Here is a 23,844-nt window from a genome sequence, read left to right on the forward strand (position 1 = left end):
GGTAGTCTTCTAAACACTTTACCGGACACATGGAGGACCCGGGAATCCTGCGTATGATTATGCAGTCACCCATCCCGCCTTGATCGGTCTTGGACCTGACAAAGGAGACAGTCATTGTCTCTCCTCTGATCTGAATGTGTTCCCGGCACAAACCCCCTGTCACATCCTGTTTACTCTTTGCCACCAATTCGCTTACCCGCATCGCCCCATGAAATGCCAGCGAAAAAGCGGCTCGGAACAACACTGTCTCAAACTGAGATGAACATGTGGCCGGGAGTGTGGCCAGCAACTGGGCCAACCTATCCAAACCTATCGGGCGCCTCTCATCTACTCTGCGACCCTCAAGGCGTTGCCACCCACGCAGCGCTTTCTGTACAACGAAAGACGCTGTCGGGTCCTGGATACCATGAGCCCTGGCAACAAAGGAAATGGCAGCCCGATGCCTCTGGGCCGTAGCCACCGATTTCCCAGCCCTACGTAAGGACATCATAAAATTCACTACCCATTCCTCGTGGCCCCAAAGCCCCTCTTTACCAGACCCCAAAAAGGCTAAATAGGACCGAAACGCCCCTTCGTATGCCTTCCTCGTTCTTGGTGCTAGACTCTCTCCCACGAGGTGACGAAGTTCGGGGCACCGAGAGACCAGAGAGCTTCGGGAAAGGGTGCCGGCTCCGGGTCCGCTGTGGGAAGGAAACCCGAGAAAGCCTGCATTTGAAAACGAGACAGTGCATCAGCCGCCCGATTCATTACCCCCGGGACATGTTGTGCTCTGAATAGCACATTCAGTTGCATACATAGTAAAACAATTTCTTTGAGCAGTCTTAAAATCAGTTTACATCGTGCTGCCTGGCTATTGATGCACTCGACCACGGTCATATTGTCAGACCAAAATACCACAGAGTGATCTTTGAACCCTACGGGCCAGGTTCTCAGAGCCACCAAAATGGGGAAAAGTTCCAGGAAAGCAATATTAGTTGTCAGTCCATTGTCATGCCACCATGCCGGCCACCTTTGTGCCGACCATTTTGTGCCGAAGATGGCACCAAAACCTATGCTACCTGCCGAATCTGTCCATAGCCCCAGCTCTTCAGAGGACACGGCCGGTTTGTTCCAGACAACTCGACCATTAAAATCCGCCAGAAATGCTAACCAAATGCGCATGTCCTGGAGGACCTCAGCCGATAATCTCGTGCGATGATGACCCTCCTTTAGGCCGACCATAGCTTGGGCAATTGAACGGGAAAAGGGGCGGGCCATCGGTATAACCCTCAGGGCAAAATTCAACTGTCCCACTAACTGCTGTAATTGATGCAGCGTAACTTTGGATCCATTTATACACATCTGCAGGGCTGCCCTGAATTTCAACACTTTGTCAGCTGGTAAACGAAAACGACCTTCACTGGAGTCTAACTCGATCCCCAGGAACTCGAGGCAAGTCGCAGGACCCACCGTCTTACCTGGTGCCAATGGCACACCAAACTGCTTCATTAACACACAAAATTCGGCCAAGGCCTGGCCACATTCGAGATCCCCGGCTGCCCCCAGGAACAAAAAATCATCAAGGTAATGCATTACATGTTGGAAACCCGTCTTCTTCGTGAAGACCCATTGTAGAAAACTACTGAATTTCTCGAAATAGGCACAAGATATAGAGCACCCATGTAATAATGACCCTGAAACATGAAACCCAGGAGACGCTGGTCGTCTGAGTGTGCCGGGAGCAACCGGAACGCTGACTCGATATCTGACTTTGCCATCAGCGCCCCGGGCCCCAGGTGATTCAAAATGGCTACGGCCTCATCAAAGGATGCGTACCGCACCGAACACACTTCCGGGTCTATTGCCTCGTTCACAGAAAGACCACGTGGAGCTGATAAATTATGAATCAGACGGAACTCACCCGGGTCCTTCTTGGGGACCACCCCTAAAGGAGAACAAACAAAATTCTGCACCGGGGGTACACTAAACGGGCCGGCGACCCGACCTCGAGTAACCTCTTTCCGGATTTTATCTTGTACCACGGTCGCATGCTGCAGGACCGAAAGTTGATTTTTACACTTTTCCACACCCTGAAAGTCCCCTACTGGGATGCGGAAACCATACGAAAAACCGTTCCGCAGCACCCCAGCAGAAGTACGATCCGGGAATTCGCTGAGCCATGGAATCATCGCCAAGGTATCAATCGGGGTAGGTAAAGGCGCCCCTCGGACTATGTTAGACCTGTTTGGCGCCTCCTTTACCCCCGTTATCACCCGTTTTGGCTCTGCACGTGGACTCAGGATGGGACGACCCGCAACCACTACATTCGTGTTTAAATTTACACGATCCCTGGGGCCTAGTACATTTACCTCTGTTGAAATTCCAGCAGAACCCCCTTTTTCCTGTATTGCCGGCAGGTCTCGAGTAATCGTCGGTACCCGTACCTGATCGAAAGGGCGTCCCCGCATTTTGGCGGGAAGACTCGCCAACATTACTCCCTACCAATGGCATTTTCAACATACCTGTCTCCTTCATTTTATCCCATGTCAAAGAATCATAACAATCCCAGGTTAAACTTTTATTATGCTCTTTAGCCTTTCTAAAAAGATTGTCGTAGCAGAACCAATGGTTACCCTGGTGTGATGTCGAGTACCCCATGATTCGCGACTGATAGGTCGGCAACTCGGAAAGCAACTCGGGCCTACGTTCCCCCAAGATTGACGTAAAAATCCCCCATGCTTTGCCCCAATTGCCAATATTCTCATTTACTTTAAAGGCGGCCATTTTTGCGCGCCAAACACTCGGATGCATGAGGTCTTTCTGGCCTTTAACATGCTCCACCTCATAATGATCAACAAGCAACGAGAAGATGTTCACATATTCCCCCGCCCAAATCTTCTCTTTAATTGCCAAAGGCACATGTTGACCCAACCTTTCTCTACGAGAGGGTGCTGACTCATCCCTCGCAATCGGCAATGGCCGCTTACCTGCACCGGACGCTGCCTCTGCGGTCGTAATCGTCCCTTGTGGCTTGTCAACAATTCCCGCCGGCGCGGATACCTTGGCTGCATCCCGTTTCTCACGCAGTTGCTTCATCAGCGCCTGCGCGTCGACAGCCGTGGCGCCCTCACTACCTTCGCCCAACCACGCTGCTAGTTGTGCTGCCAGTTCGGGCGGCATATCTTCATTAGACACAGGGGTGACCACCACGGGAATCGGATTCCCCTCCACTGGTACTGGGGTTGGCGCTTCGAGCGGGGTACAGGGAACCGGGACGTCTCCCCCAGCTGCTCCCCTCCTTGGCCTCTTGGCTCTTCCACCTGGAGCAGCTCCGGCCGGAGGATGTTCCGGCCCCCCTTCCCCCTCTCTCTCTGCCACCCGTTTCTTCAGCTCGGTCATCTCCTTCATGAGAAACCGAAGCATCTGTTCAGTCATCATACTCTTCCCGCCTTTCTTGGGCATTTTCTCCGACAGAGTATCTGAAAGACAAAAAGAAAGATTACAACGCTCAAAATTGGCTCTTCGTCCCGTCTCGAGCTCACGTGCAGCGAGGAGGTGCAGCTTCAGAGCACAGGAACAAGAGGATGCCTTCTGGTCTTGCGTCCCCTTTTATCCGTCTTCAGGGCGGGCGTAAACCCGCCCCTGCCTGCCACGAGGGCGTGTCCAGCCGCGTCAGTGACTAGGCCAGCCCACTTTAGGGCGGGAAAAGGCGCACCCCGGCTACGCCGCTTCGGGCATACCAGCCGAGACTCGCCTCCCGCCCAAAATGGCTTCCCGGGGAGATCGTGGTACTCTGCCATACGTTCGGGGGGACCGAGTGGTCGCCCCTTTCCATTCTGCTTTTTAAAACTTAGCCTGTTTTCCTTAAAGGAAAATGGGATGCATTTATAAAGAAAAATTGAAACTTGAACGTTTTATTTTTTTAAGACTATGGGCAACTGCCTGCTCTCGGAAAATAATTTTCCTACCATTCTCAAAGGGGAAGGGTTCCCTTAGGTGAGCCCTTCTCATTTTCAAATGGGTTACCACCGACCTTGAGTTGGTGATAAGTTGTGAATGTTTTGCAAGCACAATTTAGTCGCAAAACATTTGTACATAAAAATGCAATTTGATGTTAGGAAGGGACTCCCTCAATACACCCCTGGCAAACCCTAAATTGGTAACAAGTGACTGAATCACAATCTGGGTTTTGTACATCAGAAAAAGTATGTTTGCAGTCACAAACGGCCGGATGAGTATCTGCCAGGATTTAAGAGTACAGAGAAGAATATTGAAGTTGCTATATTTAAAGTATAAAATCAAATCATTGAATTCGTTTTTCACTTTGATGCAGTCTCCTTTTTATTAACAAGGAAGAGATAGCATTTTACATTTTTTTAATGATTTCTGAACCTCTATTAGATTCATTTTCTACTTTTCATATGCCATGATTATTTGTCTTTTGTTTTATCGATCTTATTTAAGGCATACATTAAAAAAGATGTGTAATGAAGCGTGTAATAAAGTGTTAACCCATAAACTCACATTAAAAAACAAAATGCCAATTGCAGCACTTTGCTGAAAAAAATGTCTTTTTGAAGTCTGAAAGCTTGTGCCAGATGGTCATTCATAGTTGAGATGCAAATGATGTATCAATTAATCAGTTCTCCATTGTGTAAGATCCATTGTTTTCTTTGTCTAGGTATTAAAAATGTGTGAGTGTCCATATAACATCACAACTACCATACCTGCAGTATTTCTCCTGAAGGGATTATCCTTGGTTCAAGACAGCGCAGTATGGTTGTCAATCCCGCTGGCCATGATGTACCTGGTGTCATGTCTTGCAAACTCCATTCTGGCTGCTGTCATTGTATCAGAAAGGAGCCTACACAAACCCATGTTCATCCACATTTTTGTGCTGGCGCTGGTGGATCTCTCATTATCTTGTTCTGTGATCCCAAAGGTTCTGGATATCCTTTGGTTTGATTCAATGATGATCACAGCTGAGGCTTGTCTGATACAAATGTTTTGTTTCTACCACATGCAGGGTTCAGAATTATATATTTTCACATTGATGTCCTATGATCGCTTTGTTGCCATATGTCAGCCTCTCAGATATCATTCTATGATCACAAATTCCCTCACAATTCAATCATTGGTCTTCATCATAACATGGAACCTGGTTCTTTTATGCCCCATCCCTTACCTCACCACACGGCTACTCTACTGCAAGTCAAATGTTGTGCTGAATGCATTGTGTGAACAATTATCTGTCACAAATCTGGCCTGTGGGGACAAGACACCTAATAATATCTATATGAATTTCCTAGTTTGCATAAACTCATTGACTGGTTTTATATTGGTTGCAGTTTCCTACATTCTCATTCTTCGAGTGGTACTGAGGCTCGGTTCCTCAGAAGCTCGTAAAAAAACCTTTGGCACCTGCATCCCTCACCTCATTGTTATGATCTTTTTTCACATATCGTCCTTGTTTTCTTTTTTTCTGTACCTCTTTGGTTCACATGTCCCTTTGCATGTTCAGGTTATGACTTCTGTTCTGAACACTCTACTTCCTCCCTTGCTGAATCCAATTGTATATGGAATCAGAATGAAAGAAATTCGACAAGGTCTCAAGAAACTTTCAGGAAGAATTTGAGGCTTCGTAATGTAATCATTATAGCTCGTATAACAATAGCTTATGACATATTAAACGTTTTACTTCAGAAGAAAATCCTGACACCTGAAGACTTACATCATAATATGCAATGAATAAGTAATGAATCAATTTTTAGATAACAATGTGTTAAATGTTATCGGTTTTGTCATAAATCAGGAGCATGCTACTCCTGTTTGAAGATTATTACTCCTATTCAAGCAAGTGATCCAGTACTGAGTGTTGTGCTGCCTGCCCAAAGGCCTTCTAGAAAAAGGCCCAAATGGTCTGCTAAATCTGACCTTCAACTATCTGCTGTAATATTCAAGAATACTGACCCATTTTGCCAACAAACAAACAAATTGTAGAAAGAAGAGAACGTAAAGGATTTGAGTTCTTAAATTTGGAATGAAGGAGAAGCATTTAGCTCAACTCAAATAAAGACATGAAAGCCACACTGTTCTTGGAACTTTTATGGATTTCTTCTAGAAGGAGCTTCCCTGCCTCCTTCCTTCCAAGGGACCAGGTTGCAGAATCTAGAGCACTGTATCAGAAACTTTGCATCTCCACTATCTTTTGCTGTAGGAGGTTTCAATTCTGCTGGAATGACGATCTATCTCTGTTCTATTCCTCGCCCTTCTAGATGATCCCTTCATTTATATGACCTTAAAGGTTCTAACTATTACCTACCAAGTCATTTCAGGTGGATTCAAAATACCATGTGAAGTGTGACACAAACCACCATAAATTAATGGCTACATAAACAAGTTATCATCTTGAATAAAATTGGATTTTAGTTAGTGCAATGCTTGGGTGCTTCAATGTTATTGCAAGTTACTCTTTCAGTTGCATAGGTACTTTTTATCATTGTTATAAATTTTTTTGTGCAGTTGCAGTAGGTTACAGCGAGTGTACACAGTGTCAAGTAGACCTGGGTGGAATGTTAAATTCTGCTGGAGGAATCGGAGGAATTTACAAATTTTGCATTACTCTTGTAACAGGGTTACATATACATTCTGCTGTTCTGCTGGCAGAATAAATGTGCAGTAAACTAATTTTCAAAAGGGTATGCACTGCAGTGATTTTCAAACGTGGTGGATAGAGGGAGCCATCCTTCTAAGTTTTAAAACCACTGCAGATCAAACTTGAATCTACAGGGAGTTTTAAACATAGAGGGACTGCTCCCTCTTCCAGCTGGGTTTAAAAATCACTGCACAGGGGTGCATACAGCATACCCCTTGGCACCTTTACATATGCTGCAGTAATTATTGCAGAGTATGTACTGGTGCAGAGGGATGTGCACAGTTGAGTGATATACAGTGGATTCTATAGTTTAGAAAGCACTCCATACCAATTGGTAGCGGCGCCCTTACATACTCTCCAATAATCACTGCAGATCATGTAAGGACGCCAAGGGGTACTGTGCTGCACTATTTTCTTATAAAGAAAATGTATCCTTGCATCCATTTTTGAATGTGAGGATGCATTTTGCGCTAAAATAGCAGTGCCAAATGCCCACTCAACCCTGTCATGGAATCTCATGGAATGTCAATGTAATTCTGTAAAATTCCCTTGAATAAAATTCCGTCCACTTCCAGTGTCAAGTACTATTGCCACGTAGCGCAAGATACAAATCCTGCACATAGGTTGTATCAATCTATTCAAATACAGAGATCCATAAGTATCTCAATCAATGTTACATCAATGCACCAGTAAATATGAAGCAACAAGGTGCCAGGGAAGTCCTACCCCACCTCTCAATCCATGGAAGAAACATCTAAGCCTTCATTTTACAACAGATATGTATGAAGAGGGTCCCAAAAATACCTAGGTCATGACCTAGGATACAGTTCCATAGCATATGCTTTAGATTGATCTCTACAGTTTATTTTAATAAGCAAGCACTTTTGGACAAATCCAAGAGACATGAAAGAATGTTACATTAAACATACCACACTTTTCATGTTGCACATCAGTGTTGGGAAAAATTTGGCTATGCGCTCAACAATGTTATAAAATTGATGCATACATTTGAACTGGATAGGTTTATGTGAGCAGAGCATCTCTAACCTGTGCACAACAGAAGGACCTGAGCTTTTGAAGTAGAGCATGAAATGGATTGGGGAGAGAATCAATCTTTGGGAGACTCCTTGTTGCAGGCTGACTGGATCTAACATGGTCTCCCCAATGTTTACTATTTGAGAACGGTTGTTAGAAATGTGGTGAAACTTTTAATAACCAGACCATCAATAACCATTCACTGCTTCAGGGTGTCTAACAAAGCCTAGTGCTTGACTATGTCAAACCAGCTGAGAGGTCTAGGAGCACAAGTAGGCAGGAGTTCCCAGAGTTAAGGATGCAGAGGGCATTGTCCACAATCTGCAGAATCGCAGTCTCAGTGCTGTGGCCCTGATGGAATCCAGATTGATGGGAGTCAAGGAGATTGTTGGCATGGATGTGGGATGACAGGTTTGAGTCTATTCAGTTTTCAATCACATTAACTAGGAGAGGCAGGGTGTATACTGGATGGAAATTGTTCAAGCCATCAGGACCCAGTCAAACTTTTTTCAGGGGAGGAGAAATGTGTCCACCTTTTAGGCAGTCTCGGAATAAGCCCTAATCTGGGGATGACTTAACCAGTGTTGTCCTAATAGCTAGAAGCAGGTTAGCTAAGGATTTGCTGATGGATCTCAATATGGCATTGCATAGATTGTTAGAGGGTTTCATCTTTGAAAGGGCAGTAGTAAGTCTGACTCCGAGATTAGGAAGGCAGACAGCCATGGCTGCAGTGACTCCACTGTGTTGTAGAGTTTGACGGGAAGGGAGATGTTTATGATTTTTACTCTATTGACAAATACATCTGCAGAGTTATTGCATAGGACCTCCGTTGCCTTAAATTGATGTTGGATGGAGGGTTATTGGCTTGTTTGATTATTGAAAAAGATGCATTTTTTTGTTCTTGTCCATGTCATGGAATGATCTAATATGTGCTGGCTTGGGTTTAAAGATGTGACCTTTGCAGTTTTGTATCGCAGCACAAAGCATTGTTAGACTTCCTGGTTAGGGTGATTGTCATTAGTTGTTCTCCATCTTCCTTCCTTGGTACAGAGCGTTGGAGTACCAGGGACAAGAGGGTTTGGTTCAACAGTATTTACCCTTGATGGGTGTGACTTTCCCGATCAAGGAGTCCATGTAGATGTAGAAATTTAGAGTTGCCTAATCGATGTCGAGTTGAGGAATTATCGAGGAGATAATTGATAGGACTAGGTTAGACATGGATTCTGTATCAATGTAAATGGTGTCTCCAAACCATATTTGTCTTTCTCCGGTTGTCCAAACGTTTTCTTGCTTGTGAAAGATACTGTGATTTTTATCTGCAGGTGATCAGACCAATAAACCAGAATGGTGCCACTGGTCAATAGTTGAGGTGACTTGGAGATGATGAGATATATTGAACGCTGCTCCCTACCTGCACTTTGTTCCTCTTCTGGGTCTGACACTGGCATCCTGGTCCACCACTGGGTTTTCCTGCTTGTTGTGAAGGGTGCCAACATTTCAGAGTCCCAGTGTCAGGCATCTGGAGGCTGCTAGGGGCGGAGCTGAACGGTTAGCGTTCTAGTGTTCTTAGCCTATATATTTGACATGCCTTCCTCGTCGCGCAGCGGACGCGCGCAGACACAATTCAGTGACTGCTGCTGAAATCAATTATATCGCTTGATTACCAAGCCCTCACATTGATTTTAGCATTCTGCTCTTCAAAACGGAACTTTTAAAATTGATTTTAGCTCTCTGCATCTAAGTACTGAAATATTGAACGCTGCTCCCTACCTGCACTTTGTTCCTCTTATGGATCTGGCGCTTGCATCCAGGTCCACCACGGGGTTTCCCCGCCTGTTGTGGAGGGTGCTGGCATTTCAGAGTCCTGGTGTCAGGCAGCTGAAGCCTGTTAGGGGCGGAGCTGAACATTTAGCGTTCTAGCGCTCTTAGCCTATATATTTGTCATGCCTTACTCGTCGCGCAGCAGACGCGCGCAGACACAAATCAGTTACTGCTGCAGAAATCAATTATATTGCTTGCCTACTAAGCCCTCACATTGATTTTAGCATTTTGCTCTTAAAAACTGAACTTTTAAAATTGATTTTAGCACTCTGCTTCTAAGTACTGAAATTTTGAAAGCTGCTCCCTACCTGCACTACGTTCCTCTTCTGGGTCTGACGCTTGCATCCGGGTCCGCCACAGGGTTTCCCCGCTTGTTATGGAGGGTGCCTGAGTTTCAGAGTCCCAGTGTCAGGCAGCTGGAGGCTGTTAGGGGTGGAGCGGTTAGCGTTTTAGTGCTCTTAGCCTATATATTTGGCATGCCTTCCTCTTCGCGCAGGAGATGCGCGCAGCGGGCACGCCAAAGGCAAGCCCAGCTGCACCCGTCTGCGGCCGACCGGGACTAGGGGCCACACATTAGGCCCATTTTTTAACCTACTCGGCTTCTGAGATGAAACAGTTACAAGGTAATTGACCTATCAACGTCGTTGGGCTAAAGCTGATAAGGCTGGGATCCTTCCCCACAGGGACTCCTATTTAGAGCTCTCTGATCAACCGCTCCACCGGGAGTCCCCCGCTGATAATAAGGGCCTTTATGACCCCACCATCTCTGAGCAACAGGAAGTGGGGGGGACTCGCAATTAGCTATTTAAACACTCGCTCAATGGTGAAACATCAGCTTGAGATTTTCCAGCTTATAGACTCTGACAAACCCAACATCTTCCTTCTATATGACACTTGGCTTACAACAGAGTCTGTTCCTGATATTCTGGCAGCAGTACCCAACGGCTACTATATCCTTCAGGCTAACAGACCTTCGGGCAGGACCGGGGGAGGGGTTTCTGCCATCATTCACCAAAAACTCCAGTTTACTTCATTAGGGATTACAGGCATACCCTCGGTCAACAGCCCCAAATTGAAATTTGAATCATCTCAGTCCTCCTTCATTGCGCCTTATTTTATTGACCCCCCTATCACATGCCCTCATTTACCCAACTGCTAGGTGAAATGATCTCCCAGCTAGTCATCAACTACGCTAGAATTATTCTAATTGGAGATTTTAACTATTGTCCGAATGTCACACAGGAGAGTTCTAGCTCCATGGAACTCTCGGGAATGAACTGTATCCAGCATGTGAACGCTGCCACTCATATAATGGAGCACATACTGGACCAGGTTTGGACATCCAAACTGGAAATCTCAAAGCTGTTAATCTCCCCATGTACATGGTCAGACCATCACCTTATTACGTTTATCATGGTATGTGCTCCCCTATCCAAACCCTCCCAGATGGGAAATCACCTGGCTAGAAGCTGAAATCGTGCCAACATTGGCAATTTCTGTACATTATTAAAGGCCACAATGCCTAGCGAACAGGAGTCACTCTGTTATCAGGCAATAAGTATCAAGCAGTGGCTTAAATTGGCCAGCAACAGCATCGCCTCCTTTAAGAAAATCAAGCTTAAATGCCCCCACGATGCACAGCGATTTGGAACTAAAGAAACTCACCTTAAGGCAAGCTGAACGTTGCTGAAGAAGGAACTATTCTTTAGAAAATAAAGGCCATCTATGTAACCCAGCAGAAAGAATATAACAATTCTATTCTTCAGACCAAAGCAGCTTATTTCCCCTTAAAGATTATGAACTCAGCTAAGTCCAAGGACACTTTTTCTATAGTCGATGAGCTCGCACAACCGGATAGAGTGATGGCGAAACCTGCCCCCTCGCAATTCCTTTGTGACTCTCTCAACTTTATTGAGAAAATCACCACCATTAAAGCCAGTATCCCTAACTCCATCCCCTTTTCAGCCGCTCCTATCACCTGTAAAACTCACACCTACTTTATCAAATTCCCCTAATCTCATGGAAAGAATTCCTTGTCTTACTCAAAAAGTTGGATCTGGCTCCCCCACCGACTGCTGTCCTCCTCCTATTTTACAGGAGCCTTTCTTCACCTGTCCAGATCTGCCCCTCTCATTTCTGAATAATTCTCTTAAACAAGGCATTGTCCCTGACTCTTTCATAAGCGCAGTAGTTGTCCCAATTCTGTAGAAACCCAATTCTGACCCTTTGGTCCTTAGTAACTTTCACCCCATCTCCTTAAAACGTTTCCACCAACGCAGAATCTGCAAGATCAGCAGATTCTTGACCACTGAGGCCTTGACTCTATTCACCTTAGTCTTGGTAATCTCCCAAATTGATTATGCCAACTCTCTTTATGTTGGCATTCCTGCATATCAACTTCATCGCTTGTAGTTGGTACAAAACCAAGCTGCTAGGCTAAGCTATCGTCAACCCAGACACCATCATGTCAGCCCTCTGTTGAAAAGTCTCCATTGGCTTCTGGTGCCCAAATGCTGTGCCTTTAAGCTAGGTTGTACCATCTTTAAAGACATTACTGGGAACAGCACAGCATTCATCTCTTCAAGGATTCAGCGCTATATCCCTTCTCGGGAATTGCACTCTTCTTATCTAAATCTACTGACTAACCCCGCCTTCAAACGTAAAAAACATGGATACTCAGTCTTGGCCCCACAATTCTGAAACTCGCTTCCTGTGGGACTATGGTCTGCGACTTCCTATACTCAGTTCAGAACACAACTCAAAACCACGCTATTTTCCAAGGCATACGAGTTAGCTAACTGTCCAGTTGATGCTGCCTCCACTCTTGCTCTCAGCACCTTGAAACCCCTTGGTCTACGCGCGCTTAATAAATACTTTTAACATAACATACCTTTTAATATAACATGTGGTTGAGAGCTGCACCTGATCAGTATGTAAGTTTCCAGCAGTGTTGGTTGAGGTCATTGTCTTCTAGAAAACCTGCAACGTTGTATAGTGATTTATTTCCTTCCATCCCACAGTGGCGGTTGGCTTTTGCCTAGAAAGATAATGCTTTCAGAGATTGGAAATTGGGTTGTTAAAAATTCAATGCACTCTTCGATGAAAGTGTTGGTTTGACTGGGGTGTGGTAGATCATGCTCAGCCTAAAGTTAGCGGTAGCTAGTAAGATGTTTCAAGTGTGAAACATTTTCAGGGTTGAAAATAATTATTAGGGAGTAACCTGCAGCTCAGAGAGTTTCTGTATGTGACCGCTACATCCCCCCTTGCTTGCCTTACCGGTCTTTTTTCAGAACTGAATAAAGGGGGAAGCTGCAGCCTTATAACACTGATTGTAGTATTGTTGAACTAGGATTTGGGAAGGACCTGGATATCTTTTTTGTGTTTCATGATCCTGTCTGAGATCTCCAAGCAGTCTTTCACTGCAGAGCAGCAGTTGTGCAGCATGCAAGTAGTGGTATAACAGGCGAGTTTCAAACTGTGTGTATTGTGTATTTGTAAAAAGATATATATTGTTACTCCAACAACCAACCTTAGCTGAGTCTACGTCAATCGTGAGCTTCCTAATGTGTGCAGATCTAAGAAGTAAGTTCCACATACAGATTGTGAAATATGTTAGGTAATGTTGTTGTTTGCCGATTTATAATATAATGCAGATTTATATTTTTGGGCCTGTTGCAGTTTGATATTTTGGTAAGAACAGACTTCAAGACCTGTAATGATAATACTCTGAGAGGACTATTAGAGCAATTTTGCTCCTCTTTGAAACTACTTTTTAGATCCTAATCCACAGAAGTCCTGCATTCCAAATGTCAACTCATTTGAAGATTGTGGAATTTCAATTTGCGAATGGTGGCAAATACTTGGGTGATGCATGGGTACACCCACGCTCCAACAATGGATGTCTTCCTAAACAAATGGTACCACAAGCCAGCACTATGCAGTACATCACATTGATGTGTATTCAGTTAATGACAAAAGTGGCTTTGCATGGCATATTATATGGGACCATTAAACAAGTGTTAGGGATGCATCGCAAACTTAACACAACACCAGTGCAAATTATTACTAAATCTGCCCTTCTGAGTGCATGACTATGTCAACATAGCTTCAAATGTATGTTACTAAACAACTTTATTCATATTAATAAAAAATAAACACATTGTAGGCAACAGGAGGTCTGCAATGAATTGTTAATATAGATTATAAATAACACAAACTAACATCACCTCTTCTAGTGTTGTGTTGTTATCAACGTTCAATATATAACATGGAGTCTGTGCCAATCTCACAGTGTGAAACCTTCCATCATTACAAGTTGAGACAATATCTGCAATGCAATTAAAATTGAATTTTAATTAGGATCAAGTTATATTTATCTTCATTGAAGCATCTTAGATGACTGTACTCAGCAACCATCACACTTCCATACATCACACACATATGCTTACCCAAAGCTGTACATTTGTAGTGTTGATGATTTACAGATACTATAGATCTTGGGACACAGATTGCACATTCCATAAATATATAGTTGAATAAAGTAAATTGTCAGCCACATTTGACAAATTCGATGGCTAACTATTTATGGTTTATTATTATTACATATTTGTATATTTACATTAATTTTATTATAATCTTCTAATTTCTGAAAACATTTTCAACGAAATAATGTTGATGTGTATGCCCTTCCACAGACTGTATTGAGGGCCAGATGTATCAAGATACACTTTTGCGATTCTCAAATAGCGATTTTTAAGGAATCGCTATTTGAGAATTGCAAAATGGTATGTAGAAATTTGCTATTTTTTTGCGATTTCTTAAAATTTCTTAATTGCGATTAGCAAATTGCTAATCGCAATTAAGGAATAATTTCCCATTCATTTCTATGGTTCAGGAGGCCCATAGGAATGAATGTGAAATTATTCTCAATTTGCGATTCGCAATTTGCTAATTGCAAATTGAGAATAATTTCAAGTTACACCCCTGACATAAGCATGGGTGCACATGTGGTGCACATACATGCCCTAAGGGCATGTATTTGCTTCTCATGGCACTTTAAAAAATGCAGAAATGGGCATTTTTGAAGAAATTCGCAAATTACCACCAACTTGAAGTTGGTGGTAATTTGCGATTCCTTAGGGACAATTAGCAATTTTTTTTGCATCATACATTGCATTTAAGGAATTGCAAATTTTGTGATTCCTTAAATGCAATCGCAAAATAAGGAATCGCAAATTTGCAATTCCTTATTTTGCACCGAAATTTGCTACATACATACCATTTTGCTCAAATGAGTTCGCAAACTGCGAATTTCGGTGTTTGCGAACCCATTTGAACTTCATACATCTGGCCCTATGTCTTTATTATCCATCTCATCTTCTTTCACCATTGTTTCAATACAGGGAGAGTCCCATTCTACATTTGATCATACACAAATATTATGCAGCACAGCACACACCAGTATGATTTTGTATACCATGGGTGGTGAGAACACTTGTTGTTCAGAGCTTGAATAGCAAATCAGAGGGCACATTTACTAGACTACAGACAGATTTCATTGAGATGAACAAAGCAAACACAAGAAGATGATGGGCAGAGCACTGAAACTTTTCAGACGCTCACCCTAGTCAAAGATTTGAGTTGAATCCATCATCGTTCTTTAGCTCACTTTGCCACCCCAGTTCAAACACAGCTGTATGAAAATCAGTCTTGACCCTGTGCCTCATCAGAAAACCAGCCCGAACAGCCAAGCTAGGTCTTTCCTGGACCGGAAACAAGCATCCTGGAACTGGTTTCGGGGTAACACCCCTCATTAGCCAGGCAGGCTTGAATCACTGACAAGAGGGGTAGAGGAGCACAGCAACCATATATAATACTTGTGTTTATCAAAAACCTTAATCTCCTTCTCATTAGCCAGGCAAGCTTAAATCCAGTGGCAAAGTGAGCACGGGACCTACGTCTGGGTATAACCTGCCAACTTAGGGTGATCATTGAGATGCCTGTTTGCAATGGGTACAATGAGCATAAATATGTTCTTGTGATTGGCTACTTGTTTGCTAAATGGGTCAAAGCCCCTCTAACTCAGAGATGTGACACCATGAGAGTCACTAGGCTCTTGTTGAGATAGTTGATTCCATATTTTTGCCTGCCAACCTCTATTGAGACAAATAATGGAACTCATTTAAAAAACGAGATCCTTTAATTAATTTGTACAGCTCTTCAGATTGAGCAGAAGTTTCATTGTAGTTATCATCTCCAATCGTCTGGATTTGTGCAGAAAGTAAACGAGACCACCAAAAACAAGCTGGCTAAGGTATTTGCCTCTATGTTATGTTATATTGGTTTTGTAAGACACACAGCTGCCCAAAAAGGGTTTCCCAGTGCCAGCCTGAAGGAACAAGAGAATCAGAATTATTGATTCAACAGCCAAGTCTTTAAACATTTACGGAAGTTCACATATATTGTTTCATTCCGGAGCGATATGGTAAGAGAATTCTATAAGGTTTGACCGAGACAGCCAAATGAGCAACCACCCATCCGTGAGAGTTTAACCCTGGGAACCAAGAATTTCCCCTGAGTAGTAGAGCGTAACAAATGTGGAGGTTGGTAAGGGTGCGCCGGATCCTGCAAATATTGTGGGGCGGTGCCAGACTTGATCTTAAACATGTAGCTCAAGGCTTTAGATGTAACACGATTTGTGACCTTGAGCCAATGAAGATCTTGCAAGAGCCAAAGTGGAAGCAGTTTTGAAGATCTGACAAAGTAATCTGGTAGCAGAATTCTGCACCACCTGTAGTTTCCATATCACTTCCTTGTTTGCCCCCAGATAGAGGATGTTGCTGTAGTCCAGTCTTGAAGTCACAAGCTCTTGGACTACGGTCCTTTGAGTGCAACAGGGTAGCATTCAGATAATTCTTTTCAACCATTTAAGAATGGTAAAATAGGTGGCTGCCACCTTCACTGTTTGCTTTCTCATTGATAATTGGTCATCAATAATGAATCCCAAATTGTGGACTTGGTGGATAGGCTGGAGTAGGGCACCCATTTCGGGAGGCCAGTGCTGGGGGCCCCAAAGGTCTTTATTTTCCCCCAAAATCTGGACCTCAGTCTTCTTGCCATTACGTTTAAGTAGAATGACTTGCATCCAGGATGCAATTTTTCTTAAACCGGTCTGAAGAGTTGATGGTCCGATCATCTCGGCAGAAAGGGAAAAGATGATTTGGGTGTTGTCCGCACAAGAGAAAAGGGATAGCCCGGCCTCCTCAGCATTTGTCTCCAAAGGTCTGATATAAACATTAAATATTAAAAGGCTAGGAATGGAGCCCTGTGGTACCCCATAAGGAGAGGAATACGTTTTGGAAGTGGTCCTAGATGAGAAGACTTGAAAAGTCCGATTGGAGAGAAAAGATGTGAGCCTGTCAAGAGCTGGACCAGAGATGCCAAGGGACTGTAGGGATTTTATCAACACGGTGTGAGACACTGTGTCAAACGCGGTGCTCAGATCTAGTAATATGAGAATATGAGGGCCACTGTGTCCCCGCGGTCCCAACTATGTCGTAGCATTTCTGTGACTCCAAGAAGAGTCGTCTCGGTCAACAAACCAGCTCTAAACCTGGATTGGGAGGCGTGAAAGAAATTAGAAGATTCAACAAACGGGGTTAATTGTAAATTTATGTGCTTTTCCAAAATTATTGAATAGATCAGAAGTAAAGAGATTGGTCTGAAATTGGATGACTGAGCAGGATCTGCGTTAGCCTTTTTCAGGAGCGGGATGAACATAGCTTGTTTCCACTCAGGCAGTACACTAGCTTCCTGTAAGGAAGCATTAAGTAGCTCCATGATTAACATGAGAGAAGTTAATTCAATCTGCTGTAGCACAGTGGTAGGCAGAAGATCGCATGGAGAGCCTGATTTAATGATACCGAAGGTTTTCTTAAATGAATTAATGTCTAGGAGTGACCAAGATTCCAGTTTATTAGAGAGTTCAGCCGTACAAGTAAACCCAGAGGTGAAGGCTAACTGAGTAGAGTTAACTGACAGAGTATTGCATAATGTCGAGTGTATTTGCTTCACTTTGTTCAGAATTTTTTTTGCAAGGTTGTCACATTGCAGCCCATCTATGATGGGGGCGTGGACTGAGTGTCAGAACCAGATAACTTTTTGACCATTGTAAACAAGGTGTGGGAACAGTGCTGTGCATTGGAAATAGTAGATGAAGCAAAATGTGCACGAGCTGATTTCCAAAGGGCTTGGTAATCTTTTAAGGCCTTTTTTTATTTATGTATACTAATTTGAAATGGCCAGATGCACCTCACTATTGTTTTCATGAACACTAGAAGTATCTCAGACAAAAGGACTGGACTCTTGTCCCATGAATTGATAGTGGGCTGAGCCACTAGGCTTGCCTACATTCCTTCACCAAAAGAACGGGTGGTGGTGTGCACACCGCGTTTGTTCTAAGTAATCCATTTTAATCTTCATCTGCGCGTTGCGTGCGTTAAACTGGGCATGTACCTTGCCCTGTTGGTACACAAGTTGAAACATGAACAGTGGGGAGCATAAAGATGCTCCACTCCCAGTCGCACTGCTGAAAAGGATATTTCATCCTGCCCCAATTTCCAAAATATATATTGAAATCGATTTAATCCATTTTAACCATTTTTAACCATTTTTATCCAGTCAATTTCAAAAGCCCGAAATGCATTGGGTATTAATAAAGAAATGCTGGCTCGACGAAATCTTGAGTTTTGGTCGTATTCCTGATGAGGCCTGTGGCACGCTGTGAATATATGAAGCATCCAATACGCATGATTTAATATGTTTGTGGAATATACAAGTGAAAAGCACTGAAATTGACTGGATAAAAATGGTTAAAATGGATTAAATCGATTTCAATATATATTTTGGAAATTGGGGCAGGATGAAATATCCTTTTCAGCAGTGCGACTGGGAGTGGAGCATCTTTATGCTCCCCACTGTTCATGTACATTCCTTCACCAACAATTGTGTCAATAATTAATGATATTGTATTAGACTACTGCAAAGGTATGGCTGATTTAGTAAAATTTGTCTCTTATCAGATGACTTTGACAACAGCACCAACAAATGAAACTCAGGGGCAGATTTACTAAAATTCAATTTGGTGATGTTTTGTGAAAAATAAATGCGCTGTGTCAGAGACAGTACACTGCGTGAACCCAGGGACAAATGTACTACTAGGCCTGGGCAGAGCTTGCTGAGTTCTGCTATACAGACATTTATGTAGTGAGCAAGTTGCAGAGTTCTGCAAGCAATGGAGTGCATTATGGCACGTTGTTCACACTGATTTTTAGAGCTGGGTTTTGTCTTGCACTGTAAAATCAGCGCGACAGCACCATATGCAGGGCAAGAGGGAGCCTCTTCTTTCTGCCGCTTGAGGAGATGTTCTACTCAAGTGGCAGCTTCCTCAAAGAGAATGGAAGGTTTCTCAATGCAAGCAGAAGCAACAATCCGCAACCGCCAACATTGAGAAATCTTGCAGGGGGGTGGTCTGAGTAAGATTTTCCCTTCTTGGGCCTGCCAACTTAACATTGGCAAGCACAAGTAAGGATAAGAATTTGCTCCATGGAGCGGAGATTTTTGGAACTCCGCATGATAAGTGGAGTAGGAAACACTCTGCAAACTCAGTGAGCGGAGCGGAATTTCATGCCCAGTATTATATGCTACTTAAATGCTATCAAAGGCACGTGGCACAAAAAATAGCGTCACAGCACAATGCAAAACAAAGTAGCATCACGTAAGCTATAAACAAAAATACTCAAGGTAGTGCAAAAGTGAAAACACACACAGCAAACCAGAGTATTCAATGTAAAATGAAACAGGAGAAAGCCAATAAAATCCCCAAAGAAACAATGAAGAAATACCAGAAACAGCAGCAGAATCATCTCAAGTGGACTCACGTGAAGGAGGATAGAAAAGAAAATGAAATTTTATCCCAGAAGAGGTACACATACTAATAGCATAGGTGACAAAATATTAGCACCAAGTTTGTGTCAATTCCAAGCTCCCTCATGGCAAAAAGTCTGCATTATGGAGAACAATCCAAAATCAATGCACTTGCCCCAAAAGTTGAAGAGGTCAAAAAAGGTAGCGCTACTGAAAGAGGCACACAAAAGAAACCATTGTTGTGCAGTGGCTCAAGTGGGGGCGGATAGTCAAAACCCACTAACAGCAACGGAGGAGCAAGTTGCATCAGTAATTGGACCGGAACTGGTTGTAGGACTTGAAGGACCAGCTACAGCCATCATTGGGAACAATGTACCTACCAGCTGTGGAACACCTTGCCGCTGTCACTCCGTGGAGCCACTAGTTTACTTGCATTCAGGAAAGGCCTCAAAACTTGGCTGTTTGCCCTCTAGGCTGTTCCTCTTTTTCGTTTCCGATTCTGTTTTCTATTCTGTTTTTATTACTGTGTTGTGTTATTTTGCTGCAGGCCTACATTATTAAAGCGCCGGGACACTCTTTTTGAGTAGCCGTGTGCTATACAAAAATAAATATAACATAACATAACATAACAATGAGCCCTATATATATTCACATATATTACCAAATGATTTATACAAGCACAAATGAATCTGTAATGACAACAGTAATTTCACACTGGAACTCCAATATCAATGGTAAACGGATGACTTTGGTCACATGTACCCATAGATCTGTGTGACTAGCGACAAAAACTGAAAATGTAAGCACACAAATTGACTTTATTTGTAATACCGCTACAATGCACCATATAGAATAGAAAGTGGTGCTTAGGACCTGTGGGACCAAGAATCTACAGGCATTTTTGATGAGAGAGGTTGTGATATGGGTGACCCTAAACATGTGATTGTATTTACATTCACTCACACAAGATAGCTGCAAAAAATCCTAGCATCAAGAACCACTCACATGTTGTCAGACAGACCTTGGGCCTCATTTACAAAATGTTGCTATTGAGAAGTGCTGCAAGCCTTATTGCTGTTCTGCCCTACGGCAATAGAAAAGGGCAGATTTGGCACATTTCTGTCCTTTTCCCCTGTGCTGGCGCACAAAAGGGTGCAGGGTGCAAGGGTGCTTGCATTGCAGAGATGATTTCTTTTGTGCTTCCTGCACAAAAACAATCACAAGAGGCTTTTACATTTTTCTATGTGTGCTGCAGGATGTAGCGCACACCTAGAAAAAGGAAAACAGAGGAGACTTAAAGGCTTTCCTCCTTGTCTCTCTTACTCTATCCCTGGGGAGGTGTAGGCTTTTGACGCATTCCCAGGTTTATAACTTGTTGTAGATCTGGGAATGTGTCATAGTCCATGGGTGTTGCGAGAGAACACCCACAGCAAAACACCCCCAGAATGCCTCTAATAGGCAGAGCAAGGCAAGGCAGCAATTTGCTCTGCTTGGCTTTACTCCATATCTGCACAACCATGAAAAGCCACACAGGGTGGCTTTACGTGGCCTTGTAGGAAGAGGAACCCAGCTTCAGAAAAAAGCTCAAGGCATGGCTGTTCCCTCTGCAGCCGCTGGGTTCGATCCTCACTTCCTTGCTGCAAACACTATCAATCAGCACTGGGAAGCCCTCGGGCAGCCATGCACTTTACTAAACATAAACATAACAACATAAACATGAACATAGATATGGCTAATCACTGGCGCCACCTGAACGTCACATAAAGTGATGTTTCCATGGCGCACAGGGGTTGTAAATGAGCCCCCTTGTTTGTGTATCCTGTGCTAGCAGATCATGCATAAGTATATACTGTCCAATAGCATAGCAAGAAAATCATCATAGAGAGACACAAAATTACATACCGTCTGCCCCGTGTACCAGGCCTGTGAGCTATTTGTGTATTGTATGTGTAAGAGGCCACAGTGGTGAACATCGTCAACGAAGAAAGTGACCTGAAGATCCATACAACCAAAAATATCACCTAAATACCTACAGGAGTTGTTAGCCGTGGTATCCTTGTTGTGGTTTTACCTGAAACTTCTAGCCTCCAGGACTCATGTGTTTCCAACCAATTAGTCGAACTGCTCTTAGGCCTATGCAAAACAGCAATTGCCATGCAGCGCAAAAGTGGTATGTGCCACCCCCCCTAGCAAATATGTAACCAATTGCCATTACCAAAAAGCACATTTATTGTACCTCTAGATCTCCAGTAATGTGGCACAACCAATGGCCAGTCCTTGTAAATCCTTCACATCAAGTGTACAGAGTCCTAAAATTCCAGTTCAAACATGCAAATGAAAACATGGACATGCAGAAAACTGTATTCCACATCATCAAACTTTGAAATGTAGCATAAATACTGAACACTAGTAAGTGAAGCCTGAATACTCTGTGCCAAACAACTGGAGTGTTGAGGGCAGGTACATAGAAGGTTGGCCTGTGCCTCACCCTGACAATGATTGTGCTTGCTGCTCACCCAGAGCCCACACCCCTGTCAACCAGCAACCCAATTTGCTAACTGACTCATCATAGTGTAACTGCCAAAAATGAGAGACAGATGTTGAGCAACATATTAGCTAAGTCATATAAAAAGTGTATTATGGCCAACCTGCTGCTCCATACATGTCCACTATGCTGTGAAGTTACATTGTAAAAGTAACCTTGATTGTTGAAAATTCACTTACTGCAACTCATGCTGTAGCCGTATAAATGTTCTAGAACCTAGTATGTCCCATCTCCTTCCTTGTGTAGCATATCCCGCCGTGCCTGACCAACCACAAAATGAAGAGACTGGGACTGAGGAATTATGTGCCAACGCGCAGCCCCTTGATGACCAAACTTTGTTCATCATATTAAATGACCTACACACTCCATCAATGCAGACTGTTACCCAAATAGACGATGCTGGAATCAAAGAGGATGAAACTCAACTCAGCCCACAAAGGACAAAAAGGACAATCAGAAAGACATCCAACTGAAGAACAGAAGTGGATGAATTGGAAGAAAAAATACACAGAAAACAGGATCAAGCACATGAAGCTGTGCAGGAAGGATTCTCAACTTATACAATGTTGTCAAGGATATGATAGACTGTCTACTTCCAAACAAGTCACTGCCTGACAAAATATAAAGAAGCTCTGTATTCCTACTTCAGTGATATGGACAATTCCCTCATGGACATGCATGAAACCTTATTTTCAATCAATAAAAAAATTGATTTCAGTAGTCCAAAAAACAACATCTCCGTCAAGCAGCAATGATGAATTGAAGTTGACTTTTCAGTCCAACCACATGATAATCAAACTTGCAGATATAGTGAATGGCCTGAAAGAAGACGTCAAAACAACCATAGCCTTAAATGCAAAGATAGTATAAATTAATGTAGACATAGATTCTGCACCTAATAGAATAGCTGCAGCCCAAGAAGCTAGAGTGCAGACAAAATATGCAGCACCAGCTTCACATCTAATACATATACCTCAAACTATGCATACTGATTAGTTCAAAAAATCAAACGCTGCCACGGAAGAAGAAATAATTTGTCGAGAAAAGGAAAGGTAGAACAAGTGTAACAGATATGTCTTGATTACGTGGATAAACTTGCTTGACAACATAAAGATTTACCAAATGTCTTGCCTCAGATGCCTCGGTATTTATATGTACAACTTCTAACTATCAACCAAAACTGACCAGCAATATGAACTCGAAAGTTTGTGTAGACACTTGAGACATGTGAGGGTATGTGTACATTTAAGAGCCATGTGCTGTCAATTATGACGTATACACTTGATGTTGTGTGACATGCAGCACTCTGTAATATATTTTGCTAAATAGTCATGTGGACAGCACCAAAACTGTTGCCTGAACAAAGCACAAGTGTGAGAACGTGTACTGTTTGCTAATTTCTGATGAAATAAAATTTAAAATACTATAAGTTATATGCAAGAGACTGTACCAAGTCAGTGGGCCCAAAATGTAAATGTCACATAATACATTGTTCTGTTGCTTGTCTTTTCAACAGTATACCAGAATGACAAATACAATGAATTTGCATATTTTAATGGACATCTTTTCAGTTCACAACATCTGACTTAGACTCTGTATCTGCAATATTCAACTTTTTGGGACCCACATGAACAAAAAGTTATGTTATGTGTTTTTAATATGTCTTACAAAGAATACGATTACCCGAAGGTGTCTTTGCGCTAACTTAGAGTAACGGAGGAAGATGCAAGCAGGTATGTCTAGGTTAGTAGGTGTTCTAGAGCCAAGTTTTCAGCTGTTTCCTAAAATTCAGCAGATTGGGAGCATTTTTGATGTCTGATGGTAGAGTCTTCCAGGCTTTAGATGTGCCTAAGAAGAATCTCATACCACACCAAGTGGACAGTCG

This window comes from Lissotriton vulgaris, chromosome 8, assembly GCF_964263255.1.
Source record: "Lissotriton vulgaris chromosome 8, aLisVul1.2, whole genome shotgun sequence".
Lineage (NCBI taxonomy): Eukaryota > Metazoa > Chordata > Amphibia > Caudata > Salamandridae > Lissotriton > Lissotriton vulgaris.